The sequence below is a fragment of the Pongo abelii genome, chromosome 16 (genome assembly GCF_028885655.2).
Source record: "Pongo abelii isolate AG06213 chromosome 16, NHGRI_mPonAbe1-v2.0_pri, whole genome shotgun sequence".
In the NCBI taxonomy this organism is placed as follows: Eukaryota; Metazoa; Chordata; class Mammalia; order Primates; family Hominidae; genus Pongo; species Pongo abelii.
In genome coordinates this window covers 60,411,915-60,429,853 of record NC_072001.2, presented here as the reverse complement: position 1 = coordinate 60,429,853, position 17,939 = coordinate 60,411,915, and the positions used below count along the sequence as shown (strand labels likewise).

General features: G+C 47.2%; 1 protein-coding gene across 6 annotated transcripts in view; it reads right to left on the bottom strand.

Moving 5' to 3' along the window:
• Positions 1-13,498, bottom strand: part of CGNL1 (cingulin like 1) — a 179,641-nt gene extending 166,143 nt beyond the window's left edge. For 2 of the 6 annotated variants that reach the window (XM_054531561.2, XM_024232753.3), the window contains exon 1: positions 13,401-13,498. The gene's annotated coding sequence lies outside the window, so the exon portion shown is untranslated. Of the gene's footprint in view, positions 1-1,725; positions 2,716-3,645; positions 3,732-13,400 lie in introns of those variants that run through there. The other 4 variants (XM_063716167.1, XM_054531566.2, XM_054531563.2 and 1 more) reach the window with 4 other exon arrangements.
• Positions 13,499-17,939: the final 4,441 nt, after the last annotated feature.

Sequence of the window (17,939 nt, the reverse complement as noted above, 5' to 3'; positions counted from 1 at the left end):
GGCTGAGATAGGAGAATCGCTTGGACCCAGGAGGTGGAGGTTGCAGTGAGCCGAGGTGGCACCACTGCACTCCAGCCTGGACAACAGAGTGAGACTCCATCTCAGAAAACAAAAACAAAAAACAGATCTGGGATTGCTTGTTACACGGCAATATTAAGCAGCAATATCCAATACAACCACTGTAAGAGCAAATATAACTAAGTTTGCCTGGCACATAATGACACAAGATGATAAAATATTTACGCTTATGTTAAGGAAATCTGAGTCCATTTATCATTCAAATACATACAGAGCACTCATATACATAAGGCACCAGGCAAAGCCCACAGGGCACTGAGTAAAAAGAAAAACACAAAGGTAACTAACTCTTGCAGGTGTCTTTTTGGTCAAGCGTAACTCCAAGCTTCCTAAATCCTACTGGGGGAGAGGGAAGGGTCTGTGTTGAAAAAGTGTCTGCTCATTTCATTCATTCATTTACTATCCTGGGTTAAAACACAAAAGGCATGAAATTCAGTATCTGTGCATTTTAGTGAACTCTTACATTTGTTGATAGCAGAATCTACTTTTTCTACACATGTACTATTCACTTAAAAGACAGTTGGAAACTACAAGTTTTTTTGGTTTGTTTTTTGTTTTTTGAGACAGAGTTTTGTTCTTTTTGCCCAGGCTGGAGTGGAACTTGAATCATTTTCAATGAACTCCTTGGTTCCACTAATCTTCATTTATTTCCTGAGCACTCTGATGCCCCAGGTACATGATTTTTAACTTTGCTAGAAAGCAGCACACACATCATTCTTAGTTCCAAAGCCCAGCTGCCCAGGTGCAGCCACTGATCACGAATTATTTTAAAGGATAGTTGACATCCCCTCGTGCCCAAAATTTAAATTTAAAAAGAAAAAAAAAACACCTCTCTATAGTTTGACTCCGAAGTCTTCATTTTTACCTTTAGAATTTTATTTCATCTGCAAATGTGAAGACTCCTCCTCTAAAGGACAATGGTAAAGACAAGTTTCAGCCAGACTCCTTCCATTCACCTCCACTCAGAAAGTCATGGGAGATTCCCACATCTAATAGCCTTTGCCATGAAGTCTTTCCAACAATCTTTTGGAAGTCTAAATAAAATCTAGATCCACTGGTTTGTCCTTCTTCCCACATTTATTCTCTCCCTCGGAGAACTTTAATAGATTTGCCAAGCATAATTTCTCCATCTGCGAGTCATGTTTTCTTCAGAGTCCAGTGACGTCACCCTGTCCCATGGACTGCACAAGGCTGCCAGGTATGCAGGCAAATTAGCTCTGATAACAAGAAGCATTTCTGTGATTCTAACCAGAAACTCACCAAAGCGAAGTGTCAGTACAGTCGTGCGAGCACACACATCTACAGCTCTCTCTGCAGACACTGCTCTGAGCACTGGACACACAAGAATTCATAGAACAGAACCCCGGAGCCAGGATTCAGATTCGGGCAGTCCAGGCCCAGAATCCAGACTGCTAACTGCCCACCTCGGCAGCCTCTACAAATCACCAGCGCGTGTCAGCAGCTCGGGGCTCCCCTCACCCTCCTGTCCTCGTCCAGCACAACGAAGGTCCTCAGAAAAGCAGCACAAAGGAAAGACCACCCTAGAATTTTCTTTATTTTAGCTTTTCCCAGGACTCCTCTAACGACAGCTCCAGAGTTTTCCCTGAAGCTAAAGCAGCCTGCTTCCTCTTCTCGGGGCCTACTCACCTCTCCAGAATCAGAGAAAAAAGTAGAGCCTCCTCCAGCTCTCAGGCCCCAGAATCTCAGGAGCCTGGTGCTGCTCTCCTAAATGCTTTAATCTCTGCCCACTGAAGCCCCCTAACACTGCAGATAAGGTCAGAAGTGAGGCAGGGTAACTGCCCTTCCCAAGTAGGGAAATGCTTCACCTCCTTCCAGTCCACTCTCTCTCCACGGAGCTGGTTTTACATATCTATGTGGCTTTCAGCCTTTCTGAATCTTCTACTAGTGGCAGCTGAGGGGGACAGGATAGCCAAGAATGTCCTCCACCCCCTGCCCAGCCCCCATCTCTTAACCCAGTCTGGGTCAATGACAAGCTACAAATCTGGCCCAGGCCTCCACCTGGAAATCTAAAGCAAAGGATATTATTAAAGTCACAGGTTAAGGATCACTCACTCCACAGCTCCTCATTTAGAAGCCTGCAGTGGCGTCAAATGTAAACACTTCCCAAGAATGCTTTAAAACAGGGGGAGGTTTTTATTAAACGACTTAATTGAGGGCCACTTCTCATTGTGGGAAGCTTTTAAACCGATGAATAAAAGGGGCCTGGTGGTGTTTTCCAGACACTTGTTTTTAAAACCTGTCACACAGAGTCATGGGGAGATGAAGCACCACTCAGGGCCCCCATGTGTGCTCCTGCTGCTAATTCTTCCACAGAAGTAAGATACCTAATAAGACCTATTCCCCAGCACCAAGAACCTGGCATGAGGGCTTCATTCCATATTCCTTTCAAGGGTCATTAGAAGTACTGGATGGGAAAAGTGGAAAAAATAAGGCTGGCCAAGAAGGATCAAAATCAATGAAGAAAGACACTCTAAAACTTGAAAACAGAGCATGACTTAAGAGAACCACAGGGCTGATGAAACTGAGGCTTGGGGTACTCTGCAAAAAAAGACACCAGGTAAAAAGTGTTGAAGTGCTGGTGCATGTTACAATACACAGATGACACCTTGAAAACATTATGCTAAGTGAAAGAAGCCAGATGCAAAAGGCCATCTATTGCATGAAATACATTTATATGAAATATCCAGACAAGGCAGTTCCACAGAAACAGAAAAGAGATGAGTGGGCTCGCAGGGAGGGAGTGGCTGGGGGAAGGGAGGAACGTGGAGTGACTGCTCTACGGGTCCAGGGTTTCCATTTAGGGGGATGAAAAAGTTTTGGAATTAGATAGTGGTGATGGTTGCACAACATTGTGAATGTACTTAATGCCACTGCACTGTACACTTTAAATTGGTTAAAATGGAGATTTTATGCTGTATTTTACCACCAAAAAAAATACCAAGAACCAGAAAGATCCTTTTTCACCTCCTAAATCAGGAGCAATCTCTTCATCTGAGTAAAAATACACAAGCTACAAGCCAACATCAAATATTATTTTACTAACAGCAACTCATTTATTGAGCTAAACTCCCATCTTCACCGCACACCTCACAAGGACCAGTCGCTGAAGCCTCACACCCATCTTCAGCTGGGTGTTATTCTCGTCACTGTCATTATCTTCATTTTACACGTGAGGAAACTGAGGTGGAACGAGGTGAAGTAGCTAACCCAGGGTCACACAACAAGCATGGGAAAAGCCAAAGGTTGTACACAGAGCAGCCTGTGAGTGGCTGACCTCATGCTGTCAACCACTGGGCCACACTGCTTACCGAATCACACACCCTGCTGCAGGAACTGTTTAGGGGGCCTCGTACTATGCCTGTAACACAGATATTCTTTGTTGAGCCCCAACCATTTTAGCGTCCTTGACTGAAATGGATCCCCTGAAAAACGCCTTCAAAAGGCATACCTTAGGAATCACACAGCACACTCACATGCGTAGAGCTAGTTTCACACATGCAGAGTCAGAGCAACATGACCAGATGGGAGGGTGACACAATTACCTACCTGTCCTTTAACAGGGGAGAAAAGCGAGGCTCACAAGTCTGTAGCAGCGCAGGCCCCACTCCACCAATGTCCTCTGCAGGGAATGGGTTTAACCACCCCAGAGGCTAAGCGGTTTCACTGGTTTTAGCATGGCTATTTATATGTAAACGATGCAAGCAAGTTTCAAATGAAGTTAAGTCATGTTTAATGGAGAGAAAAGGAGGTGTTCCCACCTCAGGGGCACCTGTGGGGTAACCCAGAGGCATCAATAAAACGTTAAATTCCATTCTTTCCATTCTACTTAAGAAAGGAGGGATCTTTTTCCCTGGCCAGTAGCTCCCTTGGATCAGAGATGTTAAAAAGAGCTACCGTTGTTTGAGGTTCCACTTTGTCAGGGTTTCTTAGCCTTGGCTCTACTGACATTTTAAGCCAGATAATTCCTGTGGGGGACTGTCCTTTGAATCGAAGGATATTTAGCAGCATCCCTGGCCTTGGCCCATTAGATGCCAGGAGCCATCACCACCCCAGTCATAACTACAAAGAATGTCTCCAGATATTGTCAAATGTACGCCCGGGTGGGGAGGTTGGGGGGACCCTGTTTGACAACCACTGTACTATGTCAAAGAGATGTGGCTTGACTGTATGTGGTAGGCATTACATCTATTTTACAGACGAGGAAACAAACCTGAAATGGAAGAGGAACCAAAGAGCATCACTCCTAGTGATCGTCAAATAGAGCTTCCAATCCAAGTAAGTGAGACCTTTCTTTGCCCCACAGTGTGAAGAAGGAATGAAAATACAGGAGATGAAACTACTTTTTCTCTGTCCCCCAGGCTGGAGTGCAGTGGCACAATCTCAGCTCACTGCAATCTTGGCCTCCTGGGTTCAAGCAAAGCTGGGACTACAGGCATGCGCCCCCATGCCCAGCTAATTTTTTGTATTTTTAGCAGGGACAGGGTTTCACCATGTTGGTTAGGCTGGTCTCGAACTCCTGATCCCAACTGATCGGCCTGCCTCGGACTCCCAAACTGCTAGGATTATAGGCGTGAGCCACTTCACTCAGCCCAAGGTGAAACTACTTTCTACTGGCTCATGTATTTAAATGTTTAACAGGAAAATGGATGGTGGACTTGAACCTTACCAGGTATTTGGTCCTCAACTGCAAAGAAAATATATTCTGCAGACCCTGATGACAAGAGAAGCCCCAAACAATGCATGGAAGTCTGAAGGGCCTCCTTGACTCACCCAATAGTCTGCAAGCTGGGTGTAGGGATGCCCTTCAAATAAGAAATGCTTTAAGCAAACAAGCAAAAAATGATTCACCATGAGAACTTGAAATGCATACAAGACAGCATGCTTTTATCAAAAATTCTCTCCTGTTATTTTTGCAAAACACTCCCCATACACTCTCACTCTTCTTAAGGCTTGTCTGTTTTTCTGTTTAGATATCACTGTGGCTGCTAGAGACAGAGGAAATACAAGGATGTCAAGTTTCAAAACACTGTCTTTCTTCCTTCTTCCACAAAGCTTTATTGAGCACCTATTTTCTACCAGACACCAGGTATACAAGGTCAGTAAAGAGGTCTCGTCTCTTTAAAGGTTTGTTTGAAAGTTTATGGGAATTTTTTTAAAAAAGAAAGAGAAGAAAGTTTATGGGAATTCAGACACATAAACAAAGAGCACTTATGTTGTTCTCATTGCCAAGATAAAGGCATATACAGGCTATCAACAATTTGTTGAAGAAATGAATAAGTGGGTGAGTTCAAGGAATGAATGAAGAGCAGGTGCAGCATCCAGGCCTCTATGCTTAAAGAGGTGGTAGTTGTTAGCATAGCTCAGAGCCGGACAGCAAGGGTTTCAACCCTGGATTTCAGCACTTTAACAAGTTATCCAATTTCCCGTGGCCTTGTTTCTATCACCTGTAAAATGGGTTTATGATAGCACCTATCCCATAGAATTGCTATAGTAAAAGCTCTAGGATGGGGCTGGAGGGAAATGCTATGGGAGCATTTGCTATTATGAGAATTACTGATCTTGGGCAGGTCTCCTGGAAAGTGTCTGGCAACTCTCTCCCTCTTTTGTACCCCATCCAGCTGCCTCACACCCAGAAAGTTGGACTCAGGCCTGCAGGGAGAAGCAGTCATGCCGTGAGCAAGCCAGGCCTGGAGAATCAGCTAACTGGTGGGTCTTATCTCCCACCCCCTATTTCCCCTCTCCCTTCACCCTACCTTCTCCTCCCACCCACCACACCCCACTCCCCAAAGCTTATGGGTGGCCCAAGGCAGCAGAGACTGTTAGGACTGAGCTAGTCTGGCCACAACCAGAGCAAAGGCATTTAAGCCCCAAACCTGAAACTCACAAATAAAAGGAATCTTAAGTTTGGGCTGGGCACAGTGGCTCACGCCTGTAATCTCAGCACTTCGGGAGGCCTAGGTGGATGGAATGGCTTGAGCTCAGGAATTAGAGACCTGCCTGGGCAACATGGCAAAACCCCATTTCTACAAAACACACACACACACACACACACATAAAAATTAACCAAGCATAGTAGCCTGCATCTGTGGTCCCAGCTCCTCAGGAGGCTGAGGTGGGAGAATCACTTGAGCCTGAGTCTGGGAGGTTGAGGCTGCAGTGAGCTGTGATCACACCACTGCAGTCCAGCCTGGCCAACAGAGTGAGACTATCTCAAAAAAAAAAAAAAAAAAAAAAAAAAAGGCAGGTGTGGTGGCTCACGCCTGTAATCCCAGCACTTTGGGAGGCTGAGGCAGGCGGATCACGAGGTCAGGAAATCGAGACCATCCTGGCTAACATGGTGAAACCCCATCTCTACTAAAAATACAAAAAATTAGCCGGGCATGGTGGCACGTGCCTGTAGTCCCAGCTACTCGATAGGCTGAGGCAGGATAATAGCTTGAATCCAGGAGGCGGAGGTTGTGGTGAGTTGAGATTGTGCCATTGCACTCCAGCCTGGGCAACAAGGCTGGGCAACTCTGTCTCAAAAAAACAGAACAAAACAAAACAAAACAAAAAGGAAGAAAGAAATCTTAAGTTTGTTAAACTCCACCCTGCAATCCCTTTACAAGCTATTTTCTCTCTTTCTCTTATCTCACTCCATTCTTTATCAGGTCCTCTCCAGCACTTAAAGCTTTCACAGTAATCACCACTCTAAGTGAATGTTCCAGGTTTTTGATACTTGATTAGGGCAAGGAGAGGGCTAATCAACTTTTCAGCTGCTGCTGTATAATTCTGAGTAAGTCACTGTTTATAGAAAGGAAGATAAAAACCACACAGGCAAAAAAGGTGGGGAATCAAACCTTTTTTAATACTATCAGCTACAAAAAAGTTCAAGGATATATATTAGTTCATAGGATATACTAGAACCTCTTCATGACTTTGAAAACTGGGCCATTTCTTTTTCTTTTGTAATCAAGTCAAAAGAGTCCCATTGTTGAGAGTTTAACAGTCCTAGTTGGAATACCCAAACTCCCAGCCTTAGAGAGGAAGAAGTCCTCACTTGGAAAATGGGACTAACAACACTCCCATCACAGGATTCCTGGATAGTCCTGGTCACAGTCGTTCCTCTTCCCTATGTGGTCTATAAATTTGCAAGGGAAAACAGACGGCCTGTTTTGAATGCAATGAAACACAAAGATAGAAAACTAAGGGAAAAGGTCAAAAACAAGAGAATTCTTGAGGCCAAAACTAGAGGTCATCTTACCTCAATCTTCCAGCAAAGAGATAAGTAACAGGAAAAGATTATTAACAATCGAGGAGCTTTACAGACCTAACACACTACAAAGCAATCACCTGAACGATTGCGTACTCTACCAAAGCAAAGCAGAAATCCCTGTGATTGGGCAGCAGGGAAGAAACCCTGCCCTGTAAACAGAGAGGCTTCTGGCCAGGCTGGCAGAAATATTGCATGTTCATAACAAATGCTCTGTGCACTAATCCCAAACACTCTTACTCCATGACGACCCTCCACTAACTCCCTGAAATGTTCCCTGGAGCTGATCCTTCTCGGGTTGAAATATTCAGCTAGTGCTCATTGTAGTAATGAACATTCATTCACTAGCCCTGTTTTAAACTCATCTCTAATTATAACTCCATATGGCCTCTAAGCCCTTACTACCTGTAATTTTAAGAGCTTGAGGTAATTACTATGCAGCAAAGTTTTGTTTTTGTCGCAAGTACCACATAAACAGGAATTGGATGTGCACAGCTTCGTTTCATTCTAGAATGCCCAACGCTGAATTTTGTTTTTAATCTCTTACCCAACAACCAATTATCTACAGAAACTCAGAGGTTTGCAGAACTTGAAGAAGGGTGGAAATCACATCTCTCTAACCTAGGATGTGGGACCCGTCCAGAGCCTTTCTGGACAGCCTAATCTACCCTCTTCTTTAAGACACTTAGAAAAGCAGCAGTCCATAAAATTTCCCTTGGGATCACAAGGTTGCAGTGGCCTTTAGTGGAATACCTTCTCTTTAGGTCTGAACTGATTTACCATCTTCCTCTACGTCGTGTAGTAGTAAATTAGTAGTAAAATAGTAAATTTCCTATCTACACGAGGTAGAGGAAAACAGTAAATCAGTTCAGACCTAAGGAGACTGTGATGTTAAAAAATAAACAAGGCACTGAGAACACAATTTCTTAATCAGCTCGGCTTAAGAGGAGCGAGAAACAGTAGAGAGAACTTAGCTTTGTATTCAGACAGACAGAGTACTCTCGAACTTCAACTCTGCCATTTTCTTTTTGTTGTTTGTTTTTAAGACAGAGTCTCACTCTGTGACCCAGGCTGGAGTGCAGTGGCATGATCATGGTTCACCGCAGCCTCAACCTCCTAGGCTCAAGCCATCCTCCCATCTCGACCTCCAAAGTAGCTGGGACCACAGGCACGTGCCACCACACCAGGCTGATTTCTGTATTTTTTGTAGAGGCGGCATTTCAGCATGTTGTCCAGGCTGGTATTGACCTCCTGGGCTCAAGGGATCCACCTGCCTCGGCCTCCCAAAGTGCTGGGATTACAGGCACGAGAACTTTGCCACTGTCAAGTACTATGCACCTTTGCAGGATTCAGCACCTCCCTGGGCCTCAGTTTCCTCAGCTGTAAAATGAGGCCACTGCCACCTGCCTCTCAGGAATGTAAAGGGTTTACAGAAATGAAAGAAAACTGCTGAGCTTGCTACCTGGCACTTGAAAGGCAGTCAATAAACAAATAGTAACTATTATAACCATGAGGTTATTAGCCCTTATGGGTCAGCTATTTGGAAACCACCCACCCAAGGGAAAAACAGTGTGAAGTCCAGTTTTCAGCCTGCCCAAGGAAGCCTGAGCTAAAGCGACCATGGTATGATGAGGAACCAATGTCTGCCCATTGGCAGGAGCCATAGACACAAACCCAACCACTTGCTCCAAAAAGTGCTGCAGCTGCGGCTTTCACACTGCACTTTGCATTCTCCTTTCAGCTCTGTTGCGGAGGTAGCCACCAAAAGCTTACTTTACCAGTTACTAATGTGCCAAAAATGGATCCAGCCACATTCTCCATGAGCTTCCCACCCCCAGGAAGTACCCCTGTTCAGCAGACTCCAGAAGCAAAAGACACCTGCCAGAATCTGGTCTCTTCCTCCACCTCCCACCTCCCCTTTGCATGATGGATACCTGCACCCTTCCCGCTCCTGGAGTCGGACATATCCAAAATCAGTCATTTGGTGTACAGGCCTAATAAAATAAGCTTTAATGTAAACCCAAGTAAAGCATGTCTTATGCCTCCTGTGCCAATGAATTGAGGAGGCATCTACCCAGGCGAGGCTAGCCAGGTGCCCCACAGTACCCCCACAGGCCACTGTGTTCCTCTTGATTAGAAAAGTTCCTAACTTATTGCAACGCACGGTTTACATCCCCACCTGACTCAGGCTCCTTAAGGCAGGAACCTTATCCTGTTTACCAACAACTCTGGGTAATACATAGCTTTTGCTAGTAACAGGGGCTAGTAACGGCTGGGCGCAGTGGCTCATGCCTGTAATCGGAGCACTTTGGGAGGCCAAGGCAGGCGGATTACCTGAGGTCAGGAGTTCAAGACCACCTTGGCCAACATGGTGAAACCCCATCTCTACTAAAAATACAAAAATAAGCGGGGTGTGGTGGTGCATGCCTATAATCCCAGCTACTCAGGAGGCTGAGGCAGGGAGGATTGCTTTAACCCGGGAGGCGGAGGTTGCAGTGAGCTGAGATCACATCACTGCACTCCGGCCTGGGTGACAGAGTGGAGTCTCAAAAAACAAAAACAAAAACAAAGACACCTTAGTGTGAATTTAAGATGAAGCACTATCTCCTCCAAGGATATTGGTTTGAGGGATGCAGGAGGGTGCATGAAGAGAGAAGTAAAGGGGGTTGCAACGGGGACACGGAGGACACCAGGCTGAAAACAGTAAGCCTTCCCTCCTCGGTAAAGGTCACTCAACCCTGGTGCTATTTCCATCCCCCATCCCATTCCCCCCACCTTTTTTTTTCCTCCTGTTCCATTTTCAGGATTTTCATGTCATAACTGGTTTCTTGATAACAGCAATGTCACATGCGTGAAAAAAGTAAGCACTTGGTCATTCAGAGAAAATTACCCAATTTTCAGTTTCCCTTGAACTTTGTTTTCCTGCTCTGATGCCTCTCAGCCATGCCACCGCCCTTTAGTGCCGAGATCAGAAGACGAAAAGAAAGGAAAAGCATAAAATCAGCTGGGTATTTTTAAAAGGTCAATGGCATCTCTTAGATAAATGGGTTTCACGGGGAAAGAGAGTTAGGAGGCCATTAAATTTCTTTAACTCTCCCTCACCCAACAGCACAAGCAAATTAAACAAGGAAAAAAAGGAAGCCACCAGGGCAGTAAATTCTTAACACAAACCAAAGGCCTTTTCTAGCTGCTGTATCCCCTTTCCCTAAATGAAAAAGTCTCTCACTAACCCTTTCTTCACATTTTTCTTCACTTACTTTCTTCTAATCACTTTAGGATGTTAGAGCTGCTACTCCAAAGTGAGAAATTGCAATAAATGTGCTTAGGCCCACATTTACATAAACTTTTCCTTTGGTGGGGGGGTAGAGTTTATTATTATATTCACAGTGTAACTATTGCTGTTCAGGTGTGACTTTTCAGACACCATGAGTTCAACAGCATCCTCAAATAAGCATTTTTCTTTTCCCAGTTGAGACAAGATTTGGAAGTTAACAAACCATTTAATAATATGGCTTCATTTTGTTGGCATGGTCTCACTCACTCACACACACACATATACACACACAACAGTAGGAAAACACTTTCCATATGGTCTTGCTCCCCAAAGGGTGACGATTCGGGTCAGGGACACCCTGTAAGACAATGCGCTGCATGTAACCTCCATTTCAAGCCAGAGCCAAGACAATGAAGACGGCTCCCACAGGGTGCACACCTCCAGCAAGTGAATACAGTAGTAGCAGAGAGCATGGTCGTGGAAGTTGGGGAAAAGCAAGAAAACCAAGTGGGCAAAATTATGTCATTTTTGTCTTTTTCAAAATGAATGTTCTTTGGACTTACATTAGCAACTAGAAATGAACGTAAATGTTCTCTCACTTCAGCAAGGCATTCTTGAAAGGATTTCATCCCACTGTTAATAAAAATATAACATAGGCCGGGCATGGTGGCTCATGCCTGTAATCCCAGCAGTTTAAGAGGCCGAGATGGGCAGATTACCTGAGGTCAGGAGTTTGAGAACAGCCTGGCCAACATGGCGAAACCCTGTCTCTACTAAAAATACAAAAAAGTAGCCGGGCGTGGTAGCGGGTACCTGTAATCCCAGCTACTTGGGAGGCTGAGGCAGGAGAATCACTTGAACCAGGGAGGCGGAGGTTGCTGTAAGCTGAGATTGCACCATTGCACTCCAGCCTGGGCGACAAGAGCAAAACTCTTGTCTCAAAAAAAAAAACAAAAACCACACACATAGAGGGACACCCCCTAAGAAAAACTTAAAACCACTGATTTGTGGTCAGGTAGCAACATCAGGGTGGAAATTTTAATGCAAACATCATACTTGGGGTACAAAAGTAAATTAACCAAGATCCCCAGAGACTATCACGTTACTAACAAGGGCAGTGAAAACACATTTTTTCTTGATAAAATATATGACCTAATTCAGCCAATATAAGCATGGTTACATTTTCCTTAGTCCTACTTCTCTATCATTTTTAAGATCATGTGACAGGTGTCTCAGGTGTCATCTCAGATGTGCCATGTTATACACTGTGTTCTGTCTGCAGGGCTTCATCATACTGCTAGAATAAGTTTAATCTACAAAAATGGACATATGTTAACACAAATATCAACCACAAAAGCTTAAGGATGTTGTTAGCTTTGGCTTCTTGAAGGAAAATTCTCCACATTTATGCAACTCCATTATCTATGTGGGGGAGTCTCGGGAAGGTCTCCAAAAGCTGACCAAACCCTAAAGTATTTTTTCTCCTTTTGATCTGAAATTATTCCCGAATATGACAAGTCAAGTTATCACTTGGTTTTCCCTGAATAGGACAACCCTGTATTATAACCTTGACCCTGACAAGGACTCCTTGGTTCTAATGCCTACACTCCCACGTCCTTGGCAGCAAGTGCCCTGGAAGTATTGACTGTAAACAGAGAGGTAGAAACAAAGGGAACTTCAATAAAGGCACCATCTACTGTCTAAAGTTGGAAACCACCAATCAACAGGTTCTTCAGGTGGAGAGGTGGATTAGGGAAGAGTTATGAGGACCTGAGATGAGTTCTAGATCAGGACTGATCTTTAGCCGTCCGAAGAGTGGCTGGTGGGAGCAACCCTCAAAGCAGAGGTTTTCAAACTTGCCTGCACATTAGAGTCACCTGCGGCGTCTTAAAAATTCCATTGTCCAGGCTGCAACCCAGGCAAGCCGAATCCAGATCTCTGGGAGTGGGACACAGGCACCAGTGTTTTTTAAAACTCTCCAGATGTGCGGCCAAGTTTGAGAACCAATGCCCGCAAAAGCATTCCCAGCGAGCTTTGAGCAACGTTTTGAGCGGCATAAGCAGAGTTGGGAGGGCAGCGGCCTTAGAGTGAAGGAGAACACACAAAGCAAATATACAAAGTTTCAAAAATTATGTGTAACTAACTCCAACATGACAGCCAAGTACCTGTCTAGAGGCCAAACAGTGATGCAACTTGGAAAAGTCCCGGGGAGAGCTAGAATGTGTGCTCCAAGTGAGGCGGGGGCTCTCGGGGATGACCTGCCTGGCGGGCGCAGTGGTCGGGAGGATCGGGGAGAGAGAGGCCTCACGCCCCTTTCTTTCCAGGGGATGGTCCGGCCGAGCACGCCGAGGACTTAGGTACGACAGGTCAGGAACTACTTCGCGTGGGTCTCTCCCAGCTGTCACTAGAGCCGGAGGGTCCAGGCAGGGGTGCGAAGGCAGAGAGTCCCTCTTCACTAAAGGGAGGTCCTGCAGGGCCTCCTGCCTCCCACCCCGCCCCGAGGCGGGTTCCCCAGGGATCGCCCGCATCTGTTCTGCGCCTGCCCTCGGCGGGACGCGGCGCGGGAGTCCGGGACGCGGCGCGGGAGTCCGGGTCGCGCCTTCGAGCCCCAGGACACGCGCGGCGCGGGGCACCGAGAATGGATGCGCGGGCTGAGCACGGCGCACCTGGCTGAGCCCAAACCCCTCGGGGTCCCGCCGCCCTGGGCGGCCCCTAGCACCCCGGAGCCCGGCTCCCGGCGCACACCCGCCCCGCTCCCGCCCGGAGCTCACTCACCGCCGCCGCCTCCTCCCACGTCCAGCTCCCGCCGCAGCCAGCAGAGCCCGGCCGGAGTGCAGGGGCCGCGGCGCCGCCAGGAGGCCGAGCGAGCCCGCGCCCCGCCCCGCAGCCACCGCCCGCCCTCCCGGGAGGAGGGGCAGGGGCTGGCTGGGGGCCTGGACCCGCCGGGCCTGCCGGCGGGCCCAACCCTCCCTTCAATCCGCCCGCGGCCCGTCGGGACGAACCTACCCAGGCATCCCCGCACCACCCGCCCTCGGCTCCGCTCGGCCCCGGGCTGCGCTTAGACCTCACCCTTCCCCGCAGCCGCTCGTCCTTCCACCTCCCCTCCGCCATCACCGGGTATTTTTCTTCTCCCAGCCTAGGCCTCTCCAAATTCCTGGCCTCCAGGAAGCCCTCCCTATTTCGCGCTCCCGATTGCGCCGAGGTCAGTTTACCCCTTTCCCTTCCTTTCCCTGCTTAGCCTTTTTCCCCCTCACTGTCAGAAACTTAAGGGATAGCGCTCTTCTGCTACCGCAAACCCACACCTATTTATTGAGCACCTACTATGTCTAGACACTGGTGGGGAAGTAATCCCACTTGCGCGGTAACAAGAAATGTCTGTCCCTGTTGGAGAAACAGGAAAGTGAGGCGCCTCGTAAAGTCACACAGCTGGCGGTAGTAGGGCTGGGATTCGAATACAGTTTTTAGGTCCTTGTTTAGACCCACCCCACGATAAACTGCGGCATGCCTCCCGCTAGCTGTGAGAACTTGGGCAAAATGTTATCAGTTCTAAACCCCAGTTTACCCATCCGTAAAATGAAAAGCTGGATACTTCACCAGCTATAAGGATTCCCTGAGAAAACAATAACTGTAATTTTTTTTTTTTTTTTTTTTTTGGAGACGGAGTCTTGCTGTTTTGCCCAGGCTGGAGTGCCAGTAGCGCGATCTCGGCTCACTGCCTCCGCCTCCCGGGTTCAAGCGATTGTCGTGCCTCAGCCTCCCGAGTAGCTGGGACTACAGGTGCCCACCACTACGCCCGGCTAATTTTTGTGTTTTTAGTAGAGGCGGGGTTTCACCACATTGGTCAGGCTGGTCTCGAACTCCTGACCTCAAGTGATCTACCTGCCTCGGCCTCCCAAAGTGCTGGGATTACAGATGTGAGCCACTGCGCCCTGCCCAACCTGTACTTAATACGTGTTTGCTGACATATTGAATGAAACAGACCCTTGAAAACTTAACAATTCAAAACAATATAAAAGGACTTGAAAAAGTAATAGGTTGGTGCAAAAGTAATTGCAGTTTTGCTATTACTTTCAATGGGAAAAGCTGCAGTTACTTTTGCTCCGACCTAATAATAGTGATTCATTGCCAGGAAAGAAAAAAAAAAAATGTTACTTATCCCAAGCGGGCAGCATGGTCAAGGGAGTCTTTTTGGAGGAAGCGGTATTGCACTATTCTAGAGCTAGCAGGTCTAGGTTGGGGAAGACAGCCAAGTTGATGGGGTTGTGAACAGTGCCCAGAGGGTGGACCAGCTTTCCTGAGCAGAGGCTGCGTGGGGCAGGACACACATGCTAGAAAATGGGATGAGGCATACTAGAAAGGTGGATGGGGTCAGAGGGTGGAAAAGGCATCAAATGCCAAAGTGAGGGGGCTCAAGGCAACCAAACAGTACTCGGACACCTCAAAATGACTGGAATGGAACCTGCATGCAATAGACGACACCTAAATGGCCCTGGGAACCAGACGGGGAAAACCCATGGCCTAGGAACCAGCAGAGTCATGGGGTAGAGGGGGAGTTGCAGCAAGGAGAGACAGGAAAGAAAGAATTTTCCAACTGGGTGCAGTGGCTTATGCCTGTAATCCCAACACTTTGGGAGGCCAAGGCAGTGGATCACCTGAGCACAGGAATTCAAGACCAGCCTGGGCAATATGGCGAAACCCTGTCTCTACAAAAAAAAAAAAAGCACATACATATATATATATACACACACCCACCCAAAAATTAGCTAGGCATGGTAGCATGTGCCTGTAGTTCCAGCTACTCAGGAGGCTGAGGTGGGAGGATCAATTGATCCTGGGAGGTTGAGGCTGCAGTGAGCCATGACTGCCCCAGTGGACTCCAGCCTGGGCAACAGAATGAGACTATCTCAAAAAAAGAAAGAAAAGAGAGAGAGAAAGGAGACAGGGAGGGAGGGAGGGAAGGAAGGGAGGAAGGAAGAAAGGAAGGAAGGGAGAAGAGAGAGAAGGGGAAGGGAAGGAAAAGGGGAAGGAAAGGGGGAAGGGAGGGAAAAAAGGAAGAGAAGAAAGAGAGAGAAAGGAGGGAGGGAAGGAAGGAGAAGGGGAAGGGAAGGAGAAGGGGAAGGGAAGCACAGGGAAGGAAAAGGGGAAGGGAAGGAAAAAGGGAAGGGAAGGGAAAAGGGAAGGGAAGGGCTCTTGTTTGGAAGACCAGATGTCTTGGTGACCAGATGTGTGCAATGAGGGAGTGGAACTGGCAAAGGCAAAGCTGAGGTTCCCAGGCTGGGTGCCTTGGAGCATCAGAAATAGGAACAATACAGAAAGAGGCTGCTTTTCAGGAGAGCTGCCGAAGGTTCTATGGAGCATGAAGTAATGGTGGAACTTTTCGGTGGAAATGCCCCAGCAGGCAGCTGGGAAGTGGAGGAGTGTCTCTGGGCAGCATCCATGTGGAGGGTGAGGGGAGAGTGAGGACCAGGAGCCAGGAAAGGAGAGTGCAGTGCCTTCACTGAGGGTGGAGGAAGCAGAGGGCATCACCCAAGGGAGAAAGAGGAGGGTAACTGAGAGTTGTCAGGAAGAACCCAGGAGTCTTTGACAGAAGCCCAAGGGTGAGGGACTCCTGAAGAAGAGGGCAGTGCCGAATGTCACGAATCCACTTCTCACATGAGCCCTTCCAAGGATCTGTAGAGAGTGTGCACTCAGGAAATATTTGTTAACTGTCAAAAAAGCATTTCATCAGCAATTTCCCCTCCCATACAGATATTTTGCTGATGACAAAAATAAGGGAAGTCATTGGAGGCAAAGACAGAGGTGAAAGAGATTAGCTACCAGAGATACTGCATTCGTTGCTCTTATTGTCAGGATGAATGCTCAAGCCCCACCAACCTCAACTTAAAGCAAACATTTCCAGGGAATGCTTCTGAAAAACATCTTTGTCTTTATTTTTATTTAATGTAAGTGTGGCTCCCTTAATTATGGTTTTTGAGCCAGTAGAAAGATTAGGGGGGGAAGAGGAGGGTCAGTGGCAGCAACTTGCCAAAGAGAAGTTTCCAGGAGGATGAGTAGAGAAAAATCACCTGTTTTCTCCTCCAAATTTTCTGTACATGAAATACATGATACAAAAATATTCACATAAGTGCTACAGTATAAATGACTTTTGAGTAGTGACACAGAATATAGGAAGGGTGACAGAAGGGAGGCTGCAGCATGGAGTAGGTCTTATGGTGTGCTCTTGGAAGATGTAATGCAAGGCCAGGCGTAGTGGATCACACCTGTAATCCCAGCACTTTGGAAGGCCAAGATGGGTGGATCACTTGAGGTCAGGAGTTTGAGATCAGCCTGGCCAACACGGTGAAACCCTATCTGTATTAAAAATACAAAAAAAATTAGCCGGGCGTGGTGGTGCACGCCTGTAATCCCAGCTACTCAGGAGGCAGACAGGAGAATCACTTGAACCCAGGAGGCGGAGGTTGCAGTGAGCCAAGATCACGTGATTGCACTCCAGCCTGAGTGACAGAGTGAGACTTCATCTCAAAAAAAAAAAAAAGAAAAAAAAGAAGAAGATGTAATGCACATGGATAACAGAAAGAGTGCGGAGCGCATTTCTGGAAGGTGTGATCATACACCCAAGACAGGGAAACAGGAGGAAGTGAACAAAGCAAAAAATAGTACATGGTTTATTTGATTGAAGTGGAAAAGCTATTCTGCTTGTGAAGCAAGATGGGATTGGGAAGGGCACCTGGGAAGAGGGCTTTTGCTTAGAGTCACTGGGAAACAGGCTGCCTTAATATGGGTTGCCCTGAAGGGGGAGCCTGTGACAAGACTTGCCTGCCAGTGGTGTATTTAGGGTGATCCCTAGAAGCAGGAGAGAGGAAGCAGGAAGAGTGCGACAAAGAAGGAGGAAAGGCCAGTATTAGGGTATGTTAATGAGAGGGGTGCTATATGCAGGGGGCCTGATTCCCCTGGGACCTCCTGGGAAGATGCTGAATGCCCCCCAGAATTGACAACCTGTAGCTCAGGTAGCTGGAGTATTTTTCCAAGTCTCCAGCAAAGACCGCTCCTACGTGCCTTACCCCTACTTCCAGGCTACCCACCTCCCATGCTGAGAGGGCTCCTTGGAACAAAAGTGCTCACTTGTGATGGAAAGCTGTCAGCACAAAATTGATCTGAGCTTCCAGGGAGGTGTCCCAGCACCTATAGCTTCTGCACCTCCCGGCTGCTGCAGGGCACATGGCTTCAAGCTCCGCCCCTGCTGTGCCAGGACTCCCTCAGGACCTGGTGCCTACATCATTCCACACCCAGCAGCCTCTCCTGGCACTATCTCTC